Source organism: Lepidochelys kempii, chromosome 7 (assembly GCF_965140265.1).
Source record: "Lepidochelys kempii isolate rLepKem1 chromosome 7, rLepKem1.hap2, whole genome shotgun sequence".
Taxonomy (NCBI): domain Eukaryota; kingdom Metazoa; phylum Chordata; order Testudines; family Cheloniidae; genus Lepidochelys; species Lepidochelys kempii.
This window is the reverse complement of record NC_133262.1, coordinates 35792436-35814431: the sequence shown is the minus strand read 5'-3', so window position 1 is coordinate 35814431 and position 21996 is coordinate 35792436.

Below are 21996 nucleotides of genomic sequence, written 5' to 3'. Positions count from 1 at the left end.
CTATGTTGATCTGAATATTTTTGAGTCATGTGTGCACAGTTTAGTAGGTTAGGAATCCCACAGCAAGCTCATGTCCAGGGCCGACACCCATGAAGCTGGAATTTAGATAGAAATATTCTCCTTTAAGGGTGCCTGAAACTGGGAGAGGGGTGGGCTAATCTTTTTAGCAAACGCTCTTCAATTTTGTGTGATAAAAATAAAACACAGAATTCCATAGTGGCCATAATGATGCGTAAGTGACAGAATATTGGTGCTTGATCATGGGCTAGTGAAATGTTAATGTGGCTGTGGAGATTTTGTTTAGCAGTATGTGAGTTTTTTGGGTTTTCTTGTGAGGAACATCAGAATGTTTGGCTAATTGTGTCATGGTCCTGGCTGAATTCCCCCTAGTGGATGCTCACCAAGCACCTTTATTGGGATCTATGCACTGGATCCATGTGCTTTTAAGTTCCTTTGGGTCTGGATAGGCTCTAGCCACAAGTCCTGGCTTTGGGCTCTTGGGCATACTTCCCAGGCACAGACTGTCCGTGCCATGTCTAGGGAATGGGACCCTGCACTTTTGTAGCATTTGTAAAACTGTTTTACATGACAGTTATACCCTGTTTGCACTGGCATTTGAAAAGATGGAAGTGCCTTTATAGCAAGCTTATGCAGGGTTCTCTAGAAAGGTCAATTGATCTAATTTAGATAGATACTGGCATTTATATAGTGCTTACCACTGTAGGTGCTTTTGAAAAATTCCACCCGAAGTGACACAGGGGCACAAGTCCCATTGACTCACTGAGGTGCTTTGGAAAAATTTCGCCTGTATTGTCAAAGAGGGCATCACCCTGCACCAGTTAAGTCAATGGGATTTTTGCCACTGACTTCAGTGGGAGAAGGTGACAGTCCTAAGGCTTCCACTGCTAACACAGGTTCAAATCTGAGCATAAACACAGAGCTGAACATGGACACGAGAGCAAAAAAAAAAAAAGAAAAGAAAAGGAGCCTTGAAGTAAACAAATAGAGCCCAGGAGCAGCATCTGGGCTTTTGGGGGGCCTGGAGCACGTCTTTGTGTTTGTACCAATGCTATGTAAATTTACATCTCCAGATAAATGTATTGTAATATTAATATTTCATCTAGCTCCCAGTGCTGTTCTATTTCTCCTACAAGAAGTCAACTGATATATATTCTTAGGGGGAAAAGCACACTTTTAAACTTGATTAATAATCCATGAAAAAACAATGTTTTCCTAAGGTTTTAAAATGTTTCATGCTCCATCTAGAAGTAGCTTGAAAAGTCTATATCCCACTCTCCGTATTCATGAATAAGTTGTGGAAATGTATGGTTTACATTATGTTTCATATAGAATTATTGCCAGATTCTTTGCTATCCCATTGCTGAATAAGGAAACCATACTCTTTTTTACAGATAATAATGCATGCAGATTAAAAAATGACTCTTTAAGTCTTAATTAGATCAATACCTTTCTCAATTCCAGCTATCACAAATCTTGTTATGAATTTGCTCCCCTTTCTTCCTGCAGGCTTCACTACTTAGAGCGTGTGTGCCTGATTCTTTATTAAAACATAGAGATGTGAAAAACTGGCTTCACTTTTGTGACTTCAAAGTCTCTATGTCTTACTGCCCTTTTCCTGAGCAGAAGCAGATTTCAGGGCTTTGCAGTGGGTTAGTTCCCTGATGGGAGAACAACTGGTGACATAGATTCAGGATATTTTCTAATGTAATTTATTAATCAAACATCTACAGTCCTTACTACTTTGGAAAGATGTGGTCAAGCAGCAACAGAATGGCGCACACGCAGTTCCACTAGCTGAAACCCCAGCTAACATCTAAATAGGACAACATCTGTGTGCAAGAATCAGTTCCCTTTTTCTGTCTCTGCTTTCCTGGGTCCTGCCTGTGCCCTTTGTTTACCTGGGAAACCTTCAGCCCAAAGTCACTAGCCCTTTGCTTCATAGAGTTGTTTTCTTCATATTTTCTCCATAAGCATGAATGAGCTGAGTGGCCTGGACATTGACCTTTCTTTTGTCCAGCTGCTCTGACAGAGAGGGATTTTTCTCAGATACGTTTGGCTAAGCACAATGCACACTGTAGCTTTTGGCCTGCTAATTTCCTTCTAGGCAAATGCCATTAGCAGGGTTTGAACTGGGGACCCAAAAGACCAAAGCACAAATATCTCTCTCTTGAGTAAAAGGAGTGATTCTATTCACCAGCACCAGTAGCAGGCTGTTGTCCACTGTGGACTAGCTAGTGGAGAGGGATGCAACACATTCAGTACAAACATGTTACAAGTGCTTAAACTACATATCCCCCACAATGACCGTTTTGGTAACGGTGAGTGTAGACAGTCCTCAGGGGGTCTCTTGAGCAAGACACTCTGCATTCAGCCTTATAGAGTTTCATATCAAATATTATATTGTGATCGCTTTTCCATAGCATCATGATTGTGTGAGTGAATGTGCTTTCTGTCTGAGTCAGCACAGTCTGTCTGATAGAGGTTCCACTGATGGTGTTAATTCGTCAATATACATTTTTTTCAATGCTCATTAAAGGGGCACCAGCCTGGGGAGTTGGCTGGCCTGGAAGGGAGCACATGCTGCACCTTCTTTAATAGGTGCAACAATGACTGCCTTTGTCTGTATACCTGTGGTGCTGTGGCTTCCTGAGCTCCCAGTGCACAACTGCCTTGCCCTAAATGCAGGCCAATACCGTAGACCAGGGGTTCTCAACCTTTTTCTTTCTGAGCCCCCCCCCCCATACGCTATAAAAACTCCACGGCCCACAGTAACTGATTTTCTGCATATAAAAGCCAGGGCTGATGTTAGGGGGTAGCAAACAGGGCAGTTGCCTGGGGTCTCATGCCACAGGTGCTCCCATGAAGGTACATTGATCAGGCTTCAGCTTCAGTCCTGGGTGGCGGGGCTCAGGGCCCTGGGTTTCAGCTCCATGCGATGGGGCTTCAGCTTTCTATCCTTTGCCCCAGCGAGTCTACCGCTGGCCCTGCTTGGCGGCCCCCCTGAGATCTGCTCGCAGCCCCCCAGGGTGCCCTGGGCCCCTGGTTGGGAACCGCTGCCGTAGAGTATGTCTACACTGCAATCTGAGAGGTGATTACATCACGCGTATACGTGAATTCTAGAAATGGTGGGCTGGAAGAGACCTTGAGAGATCATCTAGTCCATCCCACTGTGCTAAGACAGGAAGACGTATACTTAGACTATCCCTGATAAGTTATTGACTAACCTGTTCTTAAAAACCTTCAATTACAGGGATTCAAAAGCCTATTCCAGAGCTTCTCTACCCTTATAGTTAGAAATATTGTCCTAATATCTACTTTAAATCTCCCTGGCTGCCAATTAAACTGATTATGTCTTGTCCTACCTTCAGTGGACATGAAGAACAGTTGATCATGGTCCTCTTTATAACAGCCCTTATCATATTTAAAGCCTGCTATCAGGTCCCCTTTCAGTCTTCTTTTCTCAGGATTAATTATGCTCAGTTTTTTTAATCTTTCCACATAGATGAGGTTTTCAAAACTTTTTTTTATTTTTGTTGCTCTCCTCTGGACCCTTTCCAAAGTATCCATCTCTTTCTTAAAGTATGTTGCCCAAAGCTGGACCCGGTTCCAGCTGAGGACTCTGCAGTGCTCAGTAGAGAATGACAATTACCTCTCAGGTCTTACATATGATACACCTGCTAACGCACCCCAGAATACTAGCCTTTTTTTGCAGCAGCATTACACTGTTGGCTTATATACAGTTTGTGATCTACTATAACCCCCAGATCCTTTTCAGCAATACTACAGGGGCCAGTTATTCCCCATTTTGTAGTTGTGCATTTGATTTTTCCTTCCTCAGTGCAGTACTTTGCCTTTGTCTTTATTGACCTTCCTATTGTAGATTTCAGACCAGTTCTCCAATTTGTCAGGGTCTTTTTGAATTCCTATCCTTGTCCTCCAAAGTGCTTGCAATCCCTCCCAGCTTGGTGCCATCTGCACATTTTATAAGCAACTCCATTATTTAACTCATGAATAAAAATATTGAATACTACTGGACGCTGGACAGACCCCTTGCGGGAACCCACCAGATATATCCCCCCAATTTGACAGTGAACCATTGATAAATACATTTTGATGATGGTCTTTCAACCAGTTGTGCACCCACCTCGTAGTAATTTCATTTAGACCACATTTCCTTAGATTGCTTATAAGAATGTCATTTGCAATTGTGTCTCAAAATATATCACTTCTGTTGCATCCCCCCACCCCATCCACTAGGCTAGTAACCCTGTCAAAGAAAGAAATTAGGCTGGCTTGACATGATTTCTTCTTGATAAATCAATGTTTGCTATTACTTACCACGAAGGTCATGATTTTGGTGTGGAGATCACAGTGTTCACGATAACCTTGAATTTAATAAAATCTGTGACCCCCCAAAGCAGTGACTCCTTTTCCCTCTTGGTATTGCGATCTGGTCCATGTGGTCGCAGCACCACTCAGATATGGTGCATCCATTTTTCTGGAGATGGAGGGGCAGGTGTGCCAAACCTGCTTTGAGCAATGACCCCATGCACTAGGTCACAACCCCAATCACATTTGGCCCTCTGCCCCCGTCTACGGAAGGGCTTGCCAAACCAGAGTGGCATTGCAAACATGTGGGCAAAGTTGCAATGCCTAGACTGGGGAGCCCAGCCCCACAGGACAGGACCTGCCATTGTGACATAATTGCAAGGTGGGCTAGCTGTCCAAGTCCCACCACTGGGCCCCTTTCCCCAATTTCCATGACATATCTTTGTTTTCCCACATCTCTGCTGTGAAATTTATTGAGATTTTCCATGAAAAAATCATATTCTTACTTATCACTCTATTATCCTTAGGTGCTTATAAACTGATTGTTTAATAATTTGTTCCAGTGTCTTTCCAGGTATCAAAGTTAGGCTGACAAGTATATAATTCCCTGGGTCCTCTTTGTTTCCCTTTTTAAAGATAGGTACTATGTTTGCCTTTCTCTGGACCTCAGGGACCTCACCATGAGTTCTCAAAGATATTTGCTGATGTTTCTGAGATTGCTTCAGCTAGTTCCTTAAGTATGCGAGGGTGAATTTTGTCAGCCACTGCTGACTGGAAATACATCTAACTTATCTAAATATTCTTTAACCTGTTCTTTCCTTATTCATACTTGTGCTCCTTCCCCCTTGTTGTTAATATAGATAATAAATAACAAAATAAATACTGTTAAAAATTTGTCAATGTTCCAGTGTATGAGATAAAATGGTGATTTCCTAGAGTCCACCTACCTGTTGTTAGTGTTCTCTAAGCTGCTGAAGGGTGCGTGGTCTGTTTAGCTTGAGGGGTGTAGAGAGAGGTAATAAACAACAGAGGTGCAAAGGCAGAAGGAGAATGAGACACTTCAGAGATGAGGCAATTGTGGTGAGTAATAGTGCAAGTCATGAAGTAATTGATGCCTAAGCCTCATGTCTTCTTGTTGACAAAATGATTCATTGCAGAGGGTTTTAAACCAGATTTTCACAGACTTTAACTGTGTAGTTTGGTATTTATAAGATGTGGAAGATTAAATAAAAAACAGAGTCAGGATTTAAAAAGTATGTCCTTTCCATAGCATATGTATTTGAAAAAAAGTATGTGAATATTTTATAAACACAAAGGTTTCCTGCTCCACTCCAGGGCAGCGTCAACTCAATGTACCAAAATGGATCTGGTTGGGACACTGCTGATGTTCTCATGCTGCCATTCATCAGCAGACATGGGCTAACCTAATGCCTTAGTGTTTGCATTTGATTTTTGTTTGGAGGTAGTAGGAGAAAGCATGTGCTGATTGTGAACATTTGGTTCACACAGGTCTGCGTACTTAAGCTGTGACAGTAGCAAAATGAATTCACAGCAACTTTCCCAGATAAAAACAGGTACTTGCATCTACAGAACTTAAATGTGGAACCCATGCCCTTTTTAGAGAGATGCATAGTGTTGCACTGCAGAACTTTTCTTTCGGACTTTTATGGCTACAGTAAAAGGGCACCCATGATATTGATGCTGGTCACCTCAATTTCAAGGACGATGTTGACAATCATAGTTTGTACTAGTGGGTCTTCGCATTACTCCATAGACCAATTTGAGAAAAATATTTACCGCACTGGCCACAGAGCCATACACTTAGTTGTGTCGATTTCAGCTGTGTGTTGTTTTTGTGCCCAGTGCTGAGCTTCCAGCTGCTTTACGTGATTTTTCTCAAAGTCACGGACACCCTCCCTTATGGTACAGTGCCATGCAATGCGATCAATCACCAGTTGGTCAAAGGTCGAGTCACAGGTTTGTGTTTGCAGATTTTGTTTCAGAGTGTCTTTTTGAAGCATTTTATCTGCCCACCATGCTTACAATTGCCAGACTGAATCCCCAGGAAGCCTTCCTGATCCTGATTTGGAAGACAAAGGGAACAGAGAGAGAGAGTCCATCATTAGCCTTCACTTCAGTAGGATCTCTGTGATGGGTCCTGGCCAGGCTGGCCAGTAAAAGCTGGAAAGGAGACTGTGGATGAGAAACTATCTTGAACAAAGACCGTAGCTTGCTAGATTAAGTTTTAGACTTTAAGACTTCACTTTTATTTCCTTGTAACCATGTGATGTTACTGACATAACCTGTTACCCTATAAAGCATGGTTGCAACCACTGTTATATATTTGCAGCAAATATTGTACAAAGGTTGTCATGTAAGGTGTCTATGGAAAGATTATGATTTGCTGATTATGATTATGCTGTCTGTATGTGTTTTTGTAGTTTTTCTAGTTAAAGGTATGAATATTGGCTATGTACTTGTATATCAATGTGTTTTGATTCTAAGAAGCCTTAGTAAAGCATTTGGTCAGCTTCTTGAGAAAGGAATTTGCAAGTTAAGTGCCCAATCAAGAAACACGTAATGGACAATGGACCTTGGGAGACTCCAATCCACATAAGAAGTCTTCCTGGGAATGTTCAAGATAGCATGTGAGCAATGGCTGCCGCCTGTAAAGAACTGAGTCATGCGTGGACATGTGACTTGCCCATGTGACTCCAAACTCCATTTTGCTGTAATTTTCCACAGTAAGAACAAAGAGGTGTCCTTACACCTGGAAAAGACTATAAAAGGCAGCTGCCTCATCTCCATCTGGTCTTCATTCCTGCTTCTTGCCTCTGGAGGAACTTTGCTACAAACTGAAGTTTTGAACAAGGGACTGAACGACCCATTCCAGCAGTGGATGTACTCCAAAGACTTGATTTGAACCTGCAGTTCATTCTATCACTGCTTCAAGCCTGAATCGAGAACTTTGCCATTACTGTATGTAATTGATTCCATTAAACCAATTCTAGCTCTCATCTATATCTTTTTTCCTTTTATGAATAAACCTTTAGATTTTAGATTCTAAAGGATTGGCAACAGTGTGATTTGTGGTAAGATCTGATTTGTTTATTGGCCTGGGTCTGGGGCTTGCACCTTTAGGATCGGGAGAACCTTTTTTCTTTTACTGGGGTATTGGTTTTCATAACCTTTCATTCCCATAACGAGTGGCACTGGCGGTGATACTGGGAAACTGGAGTGTCTAAGGGAATTGCTTGTGTGACTTATGGTTAGCCAGTGGGATAAAACCAAAGTTTTGTCCATTTGGTTGGTTTGGTTTGCCTTGGTGTGCAAAAGAACCCCAGCCTTGGGCTGTAAGTGCCCTGCTTTAAGTAATTTGTCCTGAATTGGCATGCTCATTTGGGTCCCACCAAAGCTAGCATCGTTACAAACCATCACTACCTTTATCTGTTTTCATTGGCATCAACTTAATCCATGCTCTTTTGTAATAAACTTGTTTTATTTTTCCTATAAACTAACTCATTGCTGTGTTTGAAGAGAAGGGCGTATTTACCCCAGTTAAATTAATAAACTGTGATAAACCGACTCTTTAAAATAGCAGTGAACTTAATCCCTCCTGTGACTGCACAGTGGGAGGGGCTATGCATTGTAGGGAGACATCTCTTAGGAGCTTGGGGGCTGGAGTTCACTGAGTGTTATCTGCTAGGCAAGGTCGGGGCCAGGAGAGCCTTGAGGAGTTTGGTGGTGAGGATAGACTGGTGTGGCAGGGAGCTGAAACAAAATCTAATTGCCAGCAAAACTTGGTCTCTCTAAGACAAAGAGGTAACATGCTGGCTCACAGCTCTGGGTCTCCCCGGCAGCGTATTACACAAGTTGTGCATTGTAGCTTTGGATCTGGTAGTCACCCCTGTTTACATTTTCTACCTTTAAGCAAAGTGCTCACCTGGCTACATATACCAACACAAATAATTAGGCACAACTGACTGTCCTTCGAGGGATTGGGGGTATGGGCATTTTTGACCTTTCTCACTGCTGTGCAGGGTGCACCAGACAGGACAATTGGGTCCAAGATGTAGCAAATCGGGGATGTCAAGCATTTTTAAAATTATTATTAAGAAATGAGACGACATCATCCCTGATTTGTCTACAGTGCCTAGCACAATGGGGCATCAATCTCTGACTGTGGCCTCCAGGTGCTACTACAATTTAAAAGGAGTTCTCACATGTGCTGGGAAAGACTTTTTGACCTTTCTAGCAGTGCAAATTGAATATGTCCCTTTATTTTTTTTGCATCATAACTTGAGGAGTCCTCCCACTCAGAAGGTCCCACCGGTACCACTGCTTCTGCTGGAGCATGAGGGATACAGTGTTACACAGCTGATTGCTGTGACAGTACACTCATATTGACAGGTTTCAGAGTAGCAGCCGTGTTAGTCTGTATCCGCAAAAAGAACAGGAGGACTTGTGGCACCTTAGGGACTAACCAATTTATTTGAGCATAAGCTTTTAAATTTGTTAGTCTCTAAGGTGCCACAAGTCCTCCTGTTCTTTTTACATTCATATTGGCTCCTAAGCATTGAAAATGGAGAGATCTATTTCAAAGAGCTGAACAGCTTTGCTGAAACTACAGCACTGAGCTGCCAAATTTGTGGTGTTCTACCACAGAAATGCATGATTTCCCCACAACAAAGAATTTTCTTCACATCAGTAGTGCAACTCCAGGGGTGTGTGTGGTTATTGTGAGTTCATGTCTTTTGAGACTGTGAAATGTCAGGCTATGCTTGGTGTCTCTGCAGATGTGTGACGATTATCTCATGATTGATAATCACACAAGTCCCTCTTGTAATGTCATTCTTAATAATTTATTCTTCAGGATAATTTTAGGTAGGGATCACATTGTTTTAAGAGGACCTTGGAGACGGTTGAGGCTCTAAGTGAGATTATTAGTTGCCAAGATTCTAGTGCTGTATATACCATTAAAGGAAGTAGTTGTGATCAGTTCCTGAACTCAGACGAAGTGTGTAACCAGAGACTCAAATAATTTCCAGTTTCATCCTTGGCTGTTAATGTGTAAACCACTAATTTCATTAAGTAGGGTCCTGAGAGATTGAGTAAGAATACCCCTATTATCAACCATATCTCGTAATAAATAAACAAAAAGGAATGATATGAATATAGTTATCTGTAAATATTCCTCCCTTAAATACGTGCAACTGGAGGCAGGAAAGGTTGCAGCTGCAGCAGGAGTGGAAGTGTATGGGGAAATGACTCACCTCCCATGGGCTAGCACTGGATTTTCAACCAACCGAGCCACAGGAAGTACGACATTAGTGACGGCATTGTGTTATTTTGGGGATGCATAGCACAAAAACAAAATGTCATGTCAAAGGGTTGCAGCAGGTTGGGTCTAATTTATTAATAATTTTGCAGACTGTGAAGTAGGTGTTAATAAGGAGACACACTTACTGTGTCATTATAAAAGGTCAAGTGTACTAAACATCTGAAAATGCATATCTAATGTGTACTGCAGCTAAAATTAATGTAGGCTCTCTATTCCTTTCAGGTAGGTAGACAGATCTAACTGCAATGAAGAGCTGAGTGAAATACAAAAGAAACTACCAGGATCGCCATTTCCATTATACTTATTAGAGTGGATAGGACCTTGAAGTGTCTATGTTGAAACCATGCCACCCACTACCATGGTGACACATGGTTGCTGCTAGCATGGTTTCATGGGCTAATGTGGACCAGGATCTTATTTTTCTATAGTAGCCTCTGCATTGCAGCAAGCCCTTTTTTATGGTAAAGATCTGTTTAAACAGTTATTAGTATTGTTGAAACCATAATGTGGACAAAGCCCCCTCTTACATAAGACTGTCAGACTGAACGTGAAAGACATTGATCGTCCTACTGAGAAAGCACACACACCACAAGGTAAGCAAGAAAAAAAAATCAGCTAAAACCTCCCTATTTCCTCAGCTCCTACAGCTGGGAGTTAAGAAGCTGGGGGCTGGGAGTAACATGGAAGATTCCATGCAGGTCATTATTCTCCAGTGGGTCCCCACCCCCGCTCATGACCCTTCAATAACTCTGTGGCTTCTGCTCTACTTTCATAACAGCAGACCAAAAAATCCCAGATACTTGCACATAATTCACAAAATAATGCAAGAGTTCTGACCAGTTCTCACCATTCCTGAAATCACTCTGTGTTTGCCCCAAGTTTCAGCCCAAAGTGAATTTTTACACCTGACTTATAGGCAGCTGAAATGGGGTTTTATTACGGAAGCGTGACATAACTTTTATAGCAATGCAAATACGCCACTAGAATACAACTGCTTTAAAGCTTTTTTTATGAGGTGTGTGTGTGCGTGCGTGTGTATATATATATGATGTGACATCTACATGCAAGCGGAACCTAAGGTAAATCACTTGTACATTTCCAGTGGGACAGCCAGCTCACCACAAACTGCGCCGAATGGCAGAAGAATTGCATTGAGCGTATTCTTAAATAATAGACTTGTGATGTGCTGTTCTAGAAGGGAAAGGAAGTATACTGAAATAGATTAATAGAATCAGTGATCAAATTCTACGTGTGGTGTGAAGGGGGAGCTCCTAGGGAATTCAATGGTATGCACGTGCATCTGAGAACAGAATTTGACCCAAAAAGTCAATTTTTCCCTCTTCAGCACTGAAATTTAAAAATGGCAGAACCATTCCATAGATGCCTCTGTTGCCTGGAACTCAACCTCTAAAAAAGCTCAAAAGCTACAGAACTTGTTCTGAAAAGAAAAGGAGTACTTGTGGCACCTTAGAGACTAACCAATTTATTTGAGCATAAGCTTTCGTGAGCTACAGCTCACTTCATCGGATGCATACTGTGGAAAATACAGAAGATGTTTGTTTTTATACACACATCATGAAAAAATGGGTGCTTATCACTACAAACTTTTTCTAATTTCTTTTAGAAGAAAAACAGCCTACTGCATAAAATGGATGAGCCTCTTATTTCTCAGACAGCTGAATTTTAAATCACACAGTTTGGCAAAGAAGGGGCATGAAAGAAAAATCTGACCTGTTTGCCACCCTGGAATTTCAGCTTTGTATAAAGTCCAAAGAAATACTAGAATTCCTACGACCATCAGTCATTTTACAAAATGTTCCTGAGCTGGTTCATTCATGTTCAGCGAAACCTATTTAAATAATCAGATAGCTGTGGGATGTCTCCTGTGATCCTTGGGCTATGCTGAGAAAGTGAAAATGGTACATTTGTTGTTAATTCTGGGTCATTGCTACTAAGAGAGAAAAATCTTTGTGTCACATGCCCTGAGAGATAGCTAAAGTGAGATTGGAGGCGAGGAAGCAGTTCATTGTAGGCTAATACAGTGGTTGCAATGAGCCATAAGTCGTCTGGTATAGAGCTGTTTAGTTGGCATATCAGAAAACATAAAAATAAAGTGGCCATATTTTCAAAATGAAAAAATGGAATATCTTGTGGTAACACTTTTGTCATGCATTGTCATAAAGACATGCTTTCTTTAAAAACAAGCATGTGCTATTGTCATTAGTGCCAGCTTCTGACACTATGGTGACATGAGCCTGTTTCTCAGAGTGAGTTTTTTTTCTAGTTACTCCGTGTTCTTAAGGAATTTATCCTGAAACACTTAAGAGTCATTAACAGTCACTTTGAGCAAAAATAGTTTCAATAGTATCTATGGTCATTTAACTTTTCTCTTCACTCCAAATACAGGTCATCACATTGAACACTCATTCCACTGGACTGTTTGTTCCTAGTGAACATGCAGAGAATGCTACTCAATATAGCAGGACATCTGGAATGAACATTTTCTAAATTATATATATATATAAAAAGAATGAGACTGATGAAATGGAAAGAAAAAACACCACAAGAAGCAAAAAGCAAAAAACAAAACAAAAAAAAACACAACCCAGGTGTCCCAAAACAAATTCCTGAGCAGATGAGCTATCTTGTGGGGAAAAAAAAAAAAAACAACAACACTGTCCTGGGAAAACCAGAATACATGGTCACTTTAGACAGACACATAATACAGCATGTATGGAAAAAATAGAGAAGAGGGTCCAGTTTCCAAACTTGTGTCCAACTCAGCATTTGGGTGCTAAAATGAGAATTTAAGTACTTAAAATGGATATTCTGTCTTGTCTACATTAGCTATTCTAATGGTCTTACTTTATTCTGATGGTAAAGACTGATAACAAAACCTATAGACTTTGTATTATAGTTACGTTTTTCCTGGACAGGCATGGCACACTGTACTAATACAATTTGTTGGGTTTTTTTAGTATGCATTGTTAATTAGAGTGGCAAGGTGTAAAAATTCCTGACTAAATTCATGAATGATTTATTGCTTTCTTTTAACGTCAATAAACTTATTTTCATGAGGAAAGGTTGCCAAGGGAATACAAAGCTACTAATTATACAAAGGTGCCTGCAACAGCAAACATTCTGATTGGTCTTTTAAAAAGATACACCTGTTTTCATGCTTAATAGTTCCTTTATGTGTGGAACTGAATTTTGAATAGGGATCATGATGGGGGCACTTGTTAGCCAAGGATGATCAATCAAGAATGATTAATCAGAGTACTCCTACGAGTTTTTTTTCTTATTAGTATTCACAGTACAGTCCTGGCAAGTTGGTAGAACTTGTGCATAGAGTAGGTGAGTAGAACTTTATCCTACACTGTAAAATCATTTTAGATTCACTGGTATGCTCTGGCTGCTATGTTTTGCTTTGGCAATGCAGGGTAGCTGTGAATTTGCTGAACCAGTCATTTAGTTAGTGGTTAAGTCTGGCTGTCTTGTATTGCAAAAACAGCAAAAAGAGTCAGATCTGTACGTATTATCTAAAAGACAGAGAAAATTTGTGGCAAGTAATTTAACCTAAGAAAGGAGTATGTTTGTTTTTCTTTTGAAGACCATCCAAATAAAATAAATATAAACATTGGTTAAGGAGCAAGAAAACATTTTAGACAAATGGTGTGAAAAATCTTTTGGGAAGAATTCATGCTTATCTCACAACTCCTAAGGCTTGCAATCAGAATTCAGAGGCCAGTGGTACAGCTGTGAGGGATTAAAAGTGAAAACAGCCCTCTTGTAGAGCTCTCGTATTCTATAACGGAGCCATAGAAAGGTTGAAAGGAAACGTGGCTAGCACCCCATATGTCCCTTTTAAATGCTTTACAGTCTCTCAACGTGACTAGAAGAACATTGCTAAACACAGCTTTAATTTTTTAGGGGTACAGATAGTGATGAGCTGCCAAAATCTTAACAATGGGTTCCCTCCTCACCCCACAAGGGGGTCGTTCCCCACCCCCACCCTCCAGGACTCCTGCCCCATCCAACCCCCCTGCATTCCTTGATGCCCCCTCCCCTGTCCCCGACTGCCCCCAGAACTGGGCAGGAGGGTCTCGTGGGCCACCGTAGTGGGTACCCACCCCTAAGAGCCAAAGGCACCTTCTAGGGGGCAAGGTGGGAAGTCCCAGAGGTGCTTACCTGGGGCAGCTCCCAGGAAGCATCCGGCAGGTCCCTCTGGCTCCTAGGGGTGGGGGAGCGTAGCTGGGGGGGGAGCAGGGGGAGTGGCTGCTCCCCCACTGATCACATCAAAAGTGGCACCTTAGGTGCCAACTCCCTGGGTGCTCCGGGGCTGGAACACCCACGGGGAAAATTTGGTGGGTGCAGAGCTCCCACTGGCAGCTCCCCGCCCCGTGCCCGGCCCCAGCTCACCTCTGCTCCGCCTCCTCTGCTGAACGTGCTGCTTCTCCGCCCCCTCCCCCGGCTTACTGCGAATCAGCTGTTCGGCGGGAAGCTGGGGAGGGCTGAGAAGCAGGTGGCAGCTTCCCACTCAGGCGGAGGGTGGCGGAGGTGAGCTGGGGCAGGGAGCGGTTCCCCTGTGCCCCTGGGTTACCTGCTGTGGCGCGGGTGGCCCTCCTCGCGCCTCCCGGCCCCAGCTCACCTCCGCCTCCCTGGGCCTGAGCGGGAAGCCGAGGCCTGCTTCTCAGCCTGCCCCAGCTTCCCGTACGAACAGCTGATTCGCGGGAAGCCTGGGGGGGCGGAGAAGCAGAGGGGTGCGTTCAGGGGAGGAGGCGGAGCGGAGGTGAGCTGGGGCCGGGGGTAGGCCAGGGAGCTGCTGATGGGTGCTCTGCACCCACCAAATTTTCCCCTTGGGTGCTCCAAGGCTGGAGCACCAATGGAGTCGGTGCCACTTTTGGCCAGTTAAATTTAGAAGCCCTTTTAGAACTGGTTTCCCTCGCGGAACAACCGGTTCTAAATTTAACAACCAGTTCTAGCGAAGCGGTGAGAACCGGCTCCAGCTCACCACTGGGTACAGACCATTTTTTGGAAGAAGTTGTTTAAAGTGAACATGTGTTTCTGTATTCCATAGGGACAATAGAACTGCTAGCAGGTTGTGTCACAAATAAAAATCTGGCAGTTTGGATCTTTTGGGAGGAGTTTGTAGCTCTGCACTCAAACATATGTATCCACTGCTAAATCAAGGGCTTCTGTTTGCTTGGAAAATCCAAGTTCCCAATAAACAATCCAAAAGATACTTTTTGTGATGGATTTCTCCTGACAATGACTCCAGCTCCTATTTTGGTGCTGTATCTCTACTGTCATGAATGAAAACACAGACTTTGATTTGGGAAAAGCTCTTTGGCTAGTGAGCTTTCAATAAAGCCTTTGAAGAAAATGAATGTTTTTACAGCATCTGGTTGCATGACATAATTCAATTAAAGTGACTAGAGGAGATCAGCTTTCTAAAAAGTTTAAGAAAAATCTCATGTCACTAGTGAAAATGGCCCTTTTTAAACAAAAGTTTTATTTATCCTTTTAATACAAGAAATAAGAAAAACACTTACCATAATGTTTAACACAGAAATGTGAAATTGTGAAGCGAAGACCGAATGATATTTTCAACTGAGGTCCATGGGCCAGGGTATAAAGTTCAGGGAAGATCCCTGGGCAATCTAACCAGATGTTGCTCTGCAATCCCTTTCCTTATAGGAAGCGCTTGTGTTTCATGCATAGAAGTCATTTCAAATAGTCGTTTTCCCACTGCATCGAGTTCTTTTCATCCAGAAATGACTAAAAAGTAAAAAATACTGAGGCATCCTGGGCAAACTCTTGGCCCCACTGAAGAAAATAGGAGCTTTGCCAGTGACTCCAGTAGGGCCAGGATTTCACCCAGGGTGTTAGTTTTGCTTGGCAGACAGTATCAGGTGACAGGCACTTTTTTGCTGCAGCCTTTTTTATGATGGCAATGTGCCTGACTAAAAGGTAGTCGTAAATGAACACAGAGAGCAGATCCCTACATCATTAGGGCTACATCAAGCCCACAGGATTCACATCTGACTCCCTTTGGCTAGTGGAATAAGACCAATGACTAATTATTCATGTACAAAAAAAATGTCTGACTGAATATCACAGAGAAGGTCCGTTATCTTGTGACAAATCCCTTGGTGCTACTCCAAGTAAAACAGAGAGATTGTTGCTCCTGAGATTAACTGATCAATAATGGACAATAATAGTTTCTACTTATTTAGGGCCTTTCATTGGAGGAACTACAGCACTTTTTAAAGGTGGGTAAGTAATATTATCCCCATTTTATAATGGAGATGCTGCGGTACAGAGATGAAGTGTCTTGCCAAGGTCATATCTACAGAATCAGGCAGAGTGGGGAATAGCACCTAAGGGTCCTGTCTATTGCACTAATTCATTGATAGCACTGCTTCCCTTTACAATAGCCCTCACCTCTTCTGTAATATTACTATAAACTTGAATGCCCATGAATTACTGAGTTCTGAGATTTAAGCAGACTTTAAAATAGTGTGTTCAGAGGATTCAAAAATTATATGCAGCCCTGATGTGAACTGGATAAAATATGCAAGGATTGCTTCTCAAACAAAGACTCATAAATCAGGTGAGCTGTACAGCCAGGAATAATATGTAGTAGAAAGCTACTGTCTAAAATTTGGAAGAAATCAAATGTATGCCCTGTATATGGTTTTTCACCTAGAATTGTGTGTGTTTTTAGTAAAGATACAGAGTTTTCTAAGATATTTGCTTTGCTATAGAAAATCTATAAGCCATGTAAATTGCTATAACTTGGTTTGAACCATGTTTTCACACATGTATTGGCACAAAGCACTGTAATTAAAAGCTCTTATATTTGAAACAAGCTTTGCACCTTTTACTTCAGATCCTAGGATTTTGTTTACTTAAATCTCACCATACGGGTAAAGCAAAATACTGTACATATCCGCTGGGGTGTTACAAATAATTGTATTTCTCTCAGGAGTCTGTCTCACTATGGTGTTAAAGGCTCAAACATTTTCATTGAAATGATGTTCAGACACTCTAATACATTTTTTTATTAAAAAAAAAAAAAGAAGACCAGAATGTCTGAAGAAGGTGCAGTATATGAATCTGGTAGCTTTAGTTCTGGTATTTCTTGGATTCATTTCTGTCAGAAAAAATGAATTTGATATGTATGGAAGCAGAGGAAAGGTAGGAGGAGAACAGAAGTGAGAATGAGCATTGTTGTGTGTCTGATAATCCATAAATACTTACAAATTGTAATATGCTTGTATAAATATTTATATTACAATGATGCCATAAGTCCTCCTAAACCTAAACTCACTTCAGCAGAATATTTTTTCCAGCTCAGATACAAATGCAGAAGGTGACAAGCACCATTGCCTCACTACTTTCCTTTGCTGTGTCTTTCTATGGTGTTGGCTGATAGAGTGGTCCCCGAACACCAGGCAATAATCTAAGGTATCCCTAGCATTTAAGTGCCGTGAAAACTTGAATAACATTCTCCACACGCTATAAAACAGTCACACCAGAGACGGGCTGCTAACAGGGAGCTGGTTAAAGCTCCCTGATTTTCTGCCCCAGCCTGGTCCCAGGACAGACTATCTATAACCAAATCCTGTTGATTTTTCATATCATCTCTATGTTCCATCCTTTCCTCTCTGTCCCCATGGTTAAATTACCTATCTATAATCCTTCCCCTCCTTGACTCTTGCAATCTCCTCTTCTTTGGTCTCTCGACATTCATCTTGCCCCTATCTGGTCTGTCCAAAATGACACTGAGGCCAGTTTCACCAGACATGATGACTCATGCCACCATCTCTTTGATTCCACTCACAATTCCAACCTGGTCTTTTAAGTTCCTTCCTCCACTCCCTTCATCTTCTTCTCAAGGTTTGTCTACACTTCAGTCAGAGGTGTGATCACAGCATGGGTAGACACATGGGAGCTTGCTTTGATCTTGCCAGCATAATAATAACATAGCAGTGAAGCTGCAGCAGCGGAGGCTGCATCAGGGACACTGGATATGTACCTGAGTAGCTAGCCCATGCTGCCAGGACTTCACTGCTATTGTTATTCGAGCTGCCTACATCAAAGCGAGTTAGGGGTATGTCTACACATACTGCAGACACACCTCTGACTGCAGAGTAGACATACCTCAGCTCTGTACCACTTTCTATGCCACTCTGTACGTCTGAAATATTCTTCCAGAGCCTATCAACTCAACCACCACTCTCACCTCCTTCAAATCCAGGCTAGACTCACCTCTTCCACAAAGCTTCCTAGCAGTGAGCTATCTGCAAAATAAAACTTGAACTTTAAAATAGAGAGGGAGAAACAAAACTTCACTAAAGGCTGCACAATAGCCAACTGGGTCTCCACATCATCATACTAATGTATCCTTGACCTTCCTATAGCTTGTGCTCCCCCCACACGTTAGATAGACCCCTCATCCTGTAGAACCTATTGCATGTGAGTAACTTTATGCATGTGATTTAGGCTCATTCAACACTATGGTATTACTCATGTACATGCATCTTTATGGGTTTTCAACTCCAGATTATAAAGTCTTCAGGGCAGGGAACTTAGCATCGATATACTTAGCAGTTTTTTGGCAATGGTATAAAAATAGTATAATAGAGAATGTTCTACAGATGCCAGGTTCTGACTGGTTATTTACATTAGGGCTAAAAGTTAGATAAATCAAAATATTCAGGAATTATTTTGTTTCCAAAATAGGGAATACTTTTCTCATTAGATATGATTCCTTTATAAAAATCTAGCTCAATTAATTATACTTACATAAATAACCTTCTGGGGAAAGATTTGCTAACTAGATAACTATGCAAACCAACAATTATAACATAATTTCTTCTGTTTTTCATAATAAGTTTGACTGTGTTCTAAAGCTTTGCCTAATCATGTTTTATGCAACAACTAAACTCACAAGACAGAAAAAGTGTTTAACAAAATAATGATGCGGTAACTCACCCTGGATGAAATCCTGGCCCCATTTGAAGTCAATAGACATTTTGCCACTGATTTCAGTGGGGCCAAGATTTCACCCCCAAAAGTGGGTTCTAATATTTCCATTATTTGCCCCTCCCACTCTTTTTGCCAATGGATTAATGACATTCAAAGGATCCACCATCCAGCTTGTGTACTGTTTTAGACTCTCTCAGACTCATATCAATAATAAATTAGTCAACAATCTTCTTAAAGTAAAAATTAACATGAAACTAGTCTCCAGTGTTTTTGTAGCCTTTCATTTTCCCTGACAATAAGCTGTGGGTGGCCTGATTATTTGAGATGTGAACAGAAAGACTTACACCGTTAGTAATTTCTTATCTAACTAACTAAATGTCAAGTGATCTTTTTCTGACTTTAAGGCACAAAGAACAATACTTCTCTTACTTGTTCACATACTGCTCTAAGGTCACATATTCCAGCATCTTAATTCATAAGCTGTAACACACTGTAACAAGGGGAATGCAGCCTCCTTGCATTAATTTGACTGAATAGAATGTAATTGTTTTGCACAGGCCCTTACTCCGATTTCACCCCGATAGTTGGAGCAGGCACTGTAATTGTTTCCAGTGCTGCTACCTGAGTGGACGCCAGGCTCTGTGTGTGTAGGGAAGCTGTAACAGTTCATTACGCTGAATCTTAATGGTAAATGTATTGGAGCCTACAACAGGAATGAAGTTTTCATAAACTTTCAGGGCAATTGGCTAGTCTGTCATCTTGTTCTCCATTTCTGTCTGTTTACTGGCTCAACATGTGTAATAGCTTTAGCCCATAAAACACGGTGTGTATCCACTCCAAGTCTTATATCCAAGTTACTGATTGGACTTGCACACCTAGGCTGTGACCATATAAATTTGTAGTCTTCCTTTAATCCATTTCATGGTGGATTTATATTATATTTTTCTTCAGTGCTTCCTCTGTTGCATTTTACGCCCCTATAGTTAACTACTTCAAGGTAGAAGATCTGTTTTCATTGTACACAACTCAAGAAGTCAATCTGTGTTTCTGTGTCTTAACACCAATGCTGACTTTACCCCGCATCCATCCCTAATACAGTCACAAACTAGAGAAAGTTTGCTATGTATTTGGATAATGCTAGGTCATGCTAATGTTATAGGGGTTGATCTTTTGATGTATTAGGTACCCTCTCAAAAGTGACTACCCAGAACCCTGGTGGATTGCCCCATTAACTGATCACAGCTGAACACAACAACAAAGCAAAAATAAGATCCCTACTTCCAGTGTTTCAATCTTGACCCTTATACAACTAAATGGCAAATTACCCAATATAAATATCCTTCCTTTAAGTCTTTAAGGGCAAACCAGAAGTGTGAAAACAGGATAATCTTTATTCATCTGTCCTCATATCTTATTTTTACAGGTGTTTGGAATGCAAGGGTAAATCATGAATTATTTTTATGGGAATGCTGGCAACTCTTGCATAGTGTTGTTTCTGTTTCATGATAAAGCCTGATTTCAATTAAGAGGTACTGTTTACTGTGAAAATGATCACAGCAAAGGATTCTGCTGTCCCAAGGACCATAAGCCCCAGTCCTGCAAACACTCATGCACATGCCTAACTTTCAGTCACTGAACTCAGTGTCTCAAAATCTCAAAAATGGATACTCTCATAAAAAACCAACCTTCCACACAAACTTCCTCGTGGCTGGATTTTACTAAAACTAGACAAGCCATTTACAACGCACACTTTGCTTCTCTACAAAAGAAAAAGGACACTAAACTTTCTAAACTACTACATGCTACAAGGGGCCACAGCAATGGTTCCCTCAACCCACCTAGCAATATTGTTAACCTATCCAACTATACTCTCAGCCCAGCAGAAGGAGCTGTTCTATCTCGGGGCCTCTCCTTCTGCCCCTCCACCCCCACGAACATGATACAGTTCTGTGGTGACCTAGAATCCTATTTTCGACGTCTCCGACTCAAGGAATATTTCCAAAATACCTCTGAACAGCGTACTAATCCACAGAGGTCTCCCAACCAACACTACAGAAAGAGGGATTCTAGGTGGACTCCTCCTGAAGGTCGAAACAGCAGACTGGACTTCTACATAGAGTGCTTCCGCCGACGTGCACGGGCTGAAATTGTGGAAAAGCAGCATCACTTGCCCCATAACCTCAGCCATGCGGAACGCAATGCCATCCACAGCCTCAGAAACAACTCTGACATCATAATCAAAAAGGCTGACAAAGGAGGTGCTGTTGTCGTCATGAATAGGTCGGAATATGAACAAGAGGCTGCTCGGCAGCTCTCCAACACGAGTTTCTACAAGCCATTACCCTCTGATCCCACTGAGAGTTACCAAAAGCAACTACAGCATTTGCTCAAGAAACTTCCTGAAAAAGCACAAGATCAAATCCGCACAGACACACCCCTGGAACCCCGACCTGGGATATTCTATCTACTACCCAAGATCCATAAACCTGGAAATCCTGGGCGCCCCATCATCTCAGGCATTGGCACCCTGACAGCAGGATTGTCTGGCTATGTAGACTCCCTCCTCAGGCCCTACGCTACCAGCACTCCCAGCTACCTTCGAGACACCACTGACTTCCTGAGGAAACTACAATCCATCGGTGATCTTCCTGATAACACCATCCTGGCCACTATGGATGTAGAAGCCCTCTACACCAACATTCCACACAAAGATGGACTACAAGCCGTCAAGAACACTATCCCCGATAATGTCACGGCTAACCTGGTGGCTGAACTTTGTGACTTTGTCCTTACCCATAACTACTTCACATTTGGGGACAATGTATACCTTCAGATCAGCGGCACTGCTATGGGTACCCGCATGGCCCCACAGTATGCCAACATTTTTATGGCTGATTTAGAACAACGCTTCCTCAGCTCTCGTCCCCTAAAGCCCCTACTCTACTTGCGCTATATTGATGACATCTTCATCATCTGGACCCATGGAAAAGAAGCCCTTGAGGAATTCCACCATGATTTCAACAATTTCCATCCCACCACCAACCTCAGCCTGGTCCAGTCCACACAAGAGATCCACTTCCTGGACACTACAGTGCTAATAAACAATGGTCACATAAACACCACCCTATACCGGAAACCTACTGACCGCTATTCCTACCTGCATGCCTCCAGCTTTCACCCTGACCACACCACACGATCCATCGTCTACAGCCAAGCTCTGCGATACAACCGCATTTGCTCCAACCCCTCAGACAGAGACAAACACCTACAAGATCTCTGTCAAGCTTTCTTACAACTACAATACCCACCTG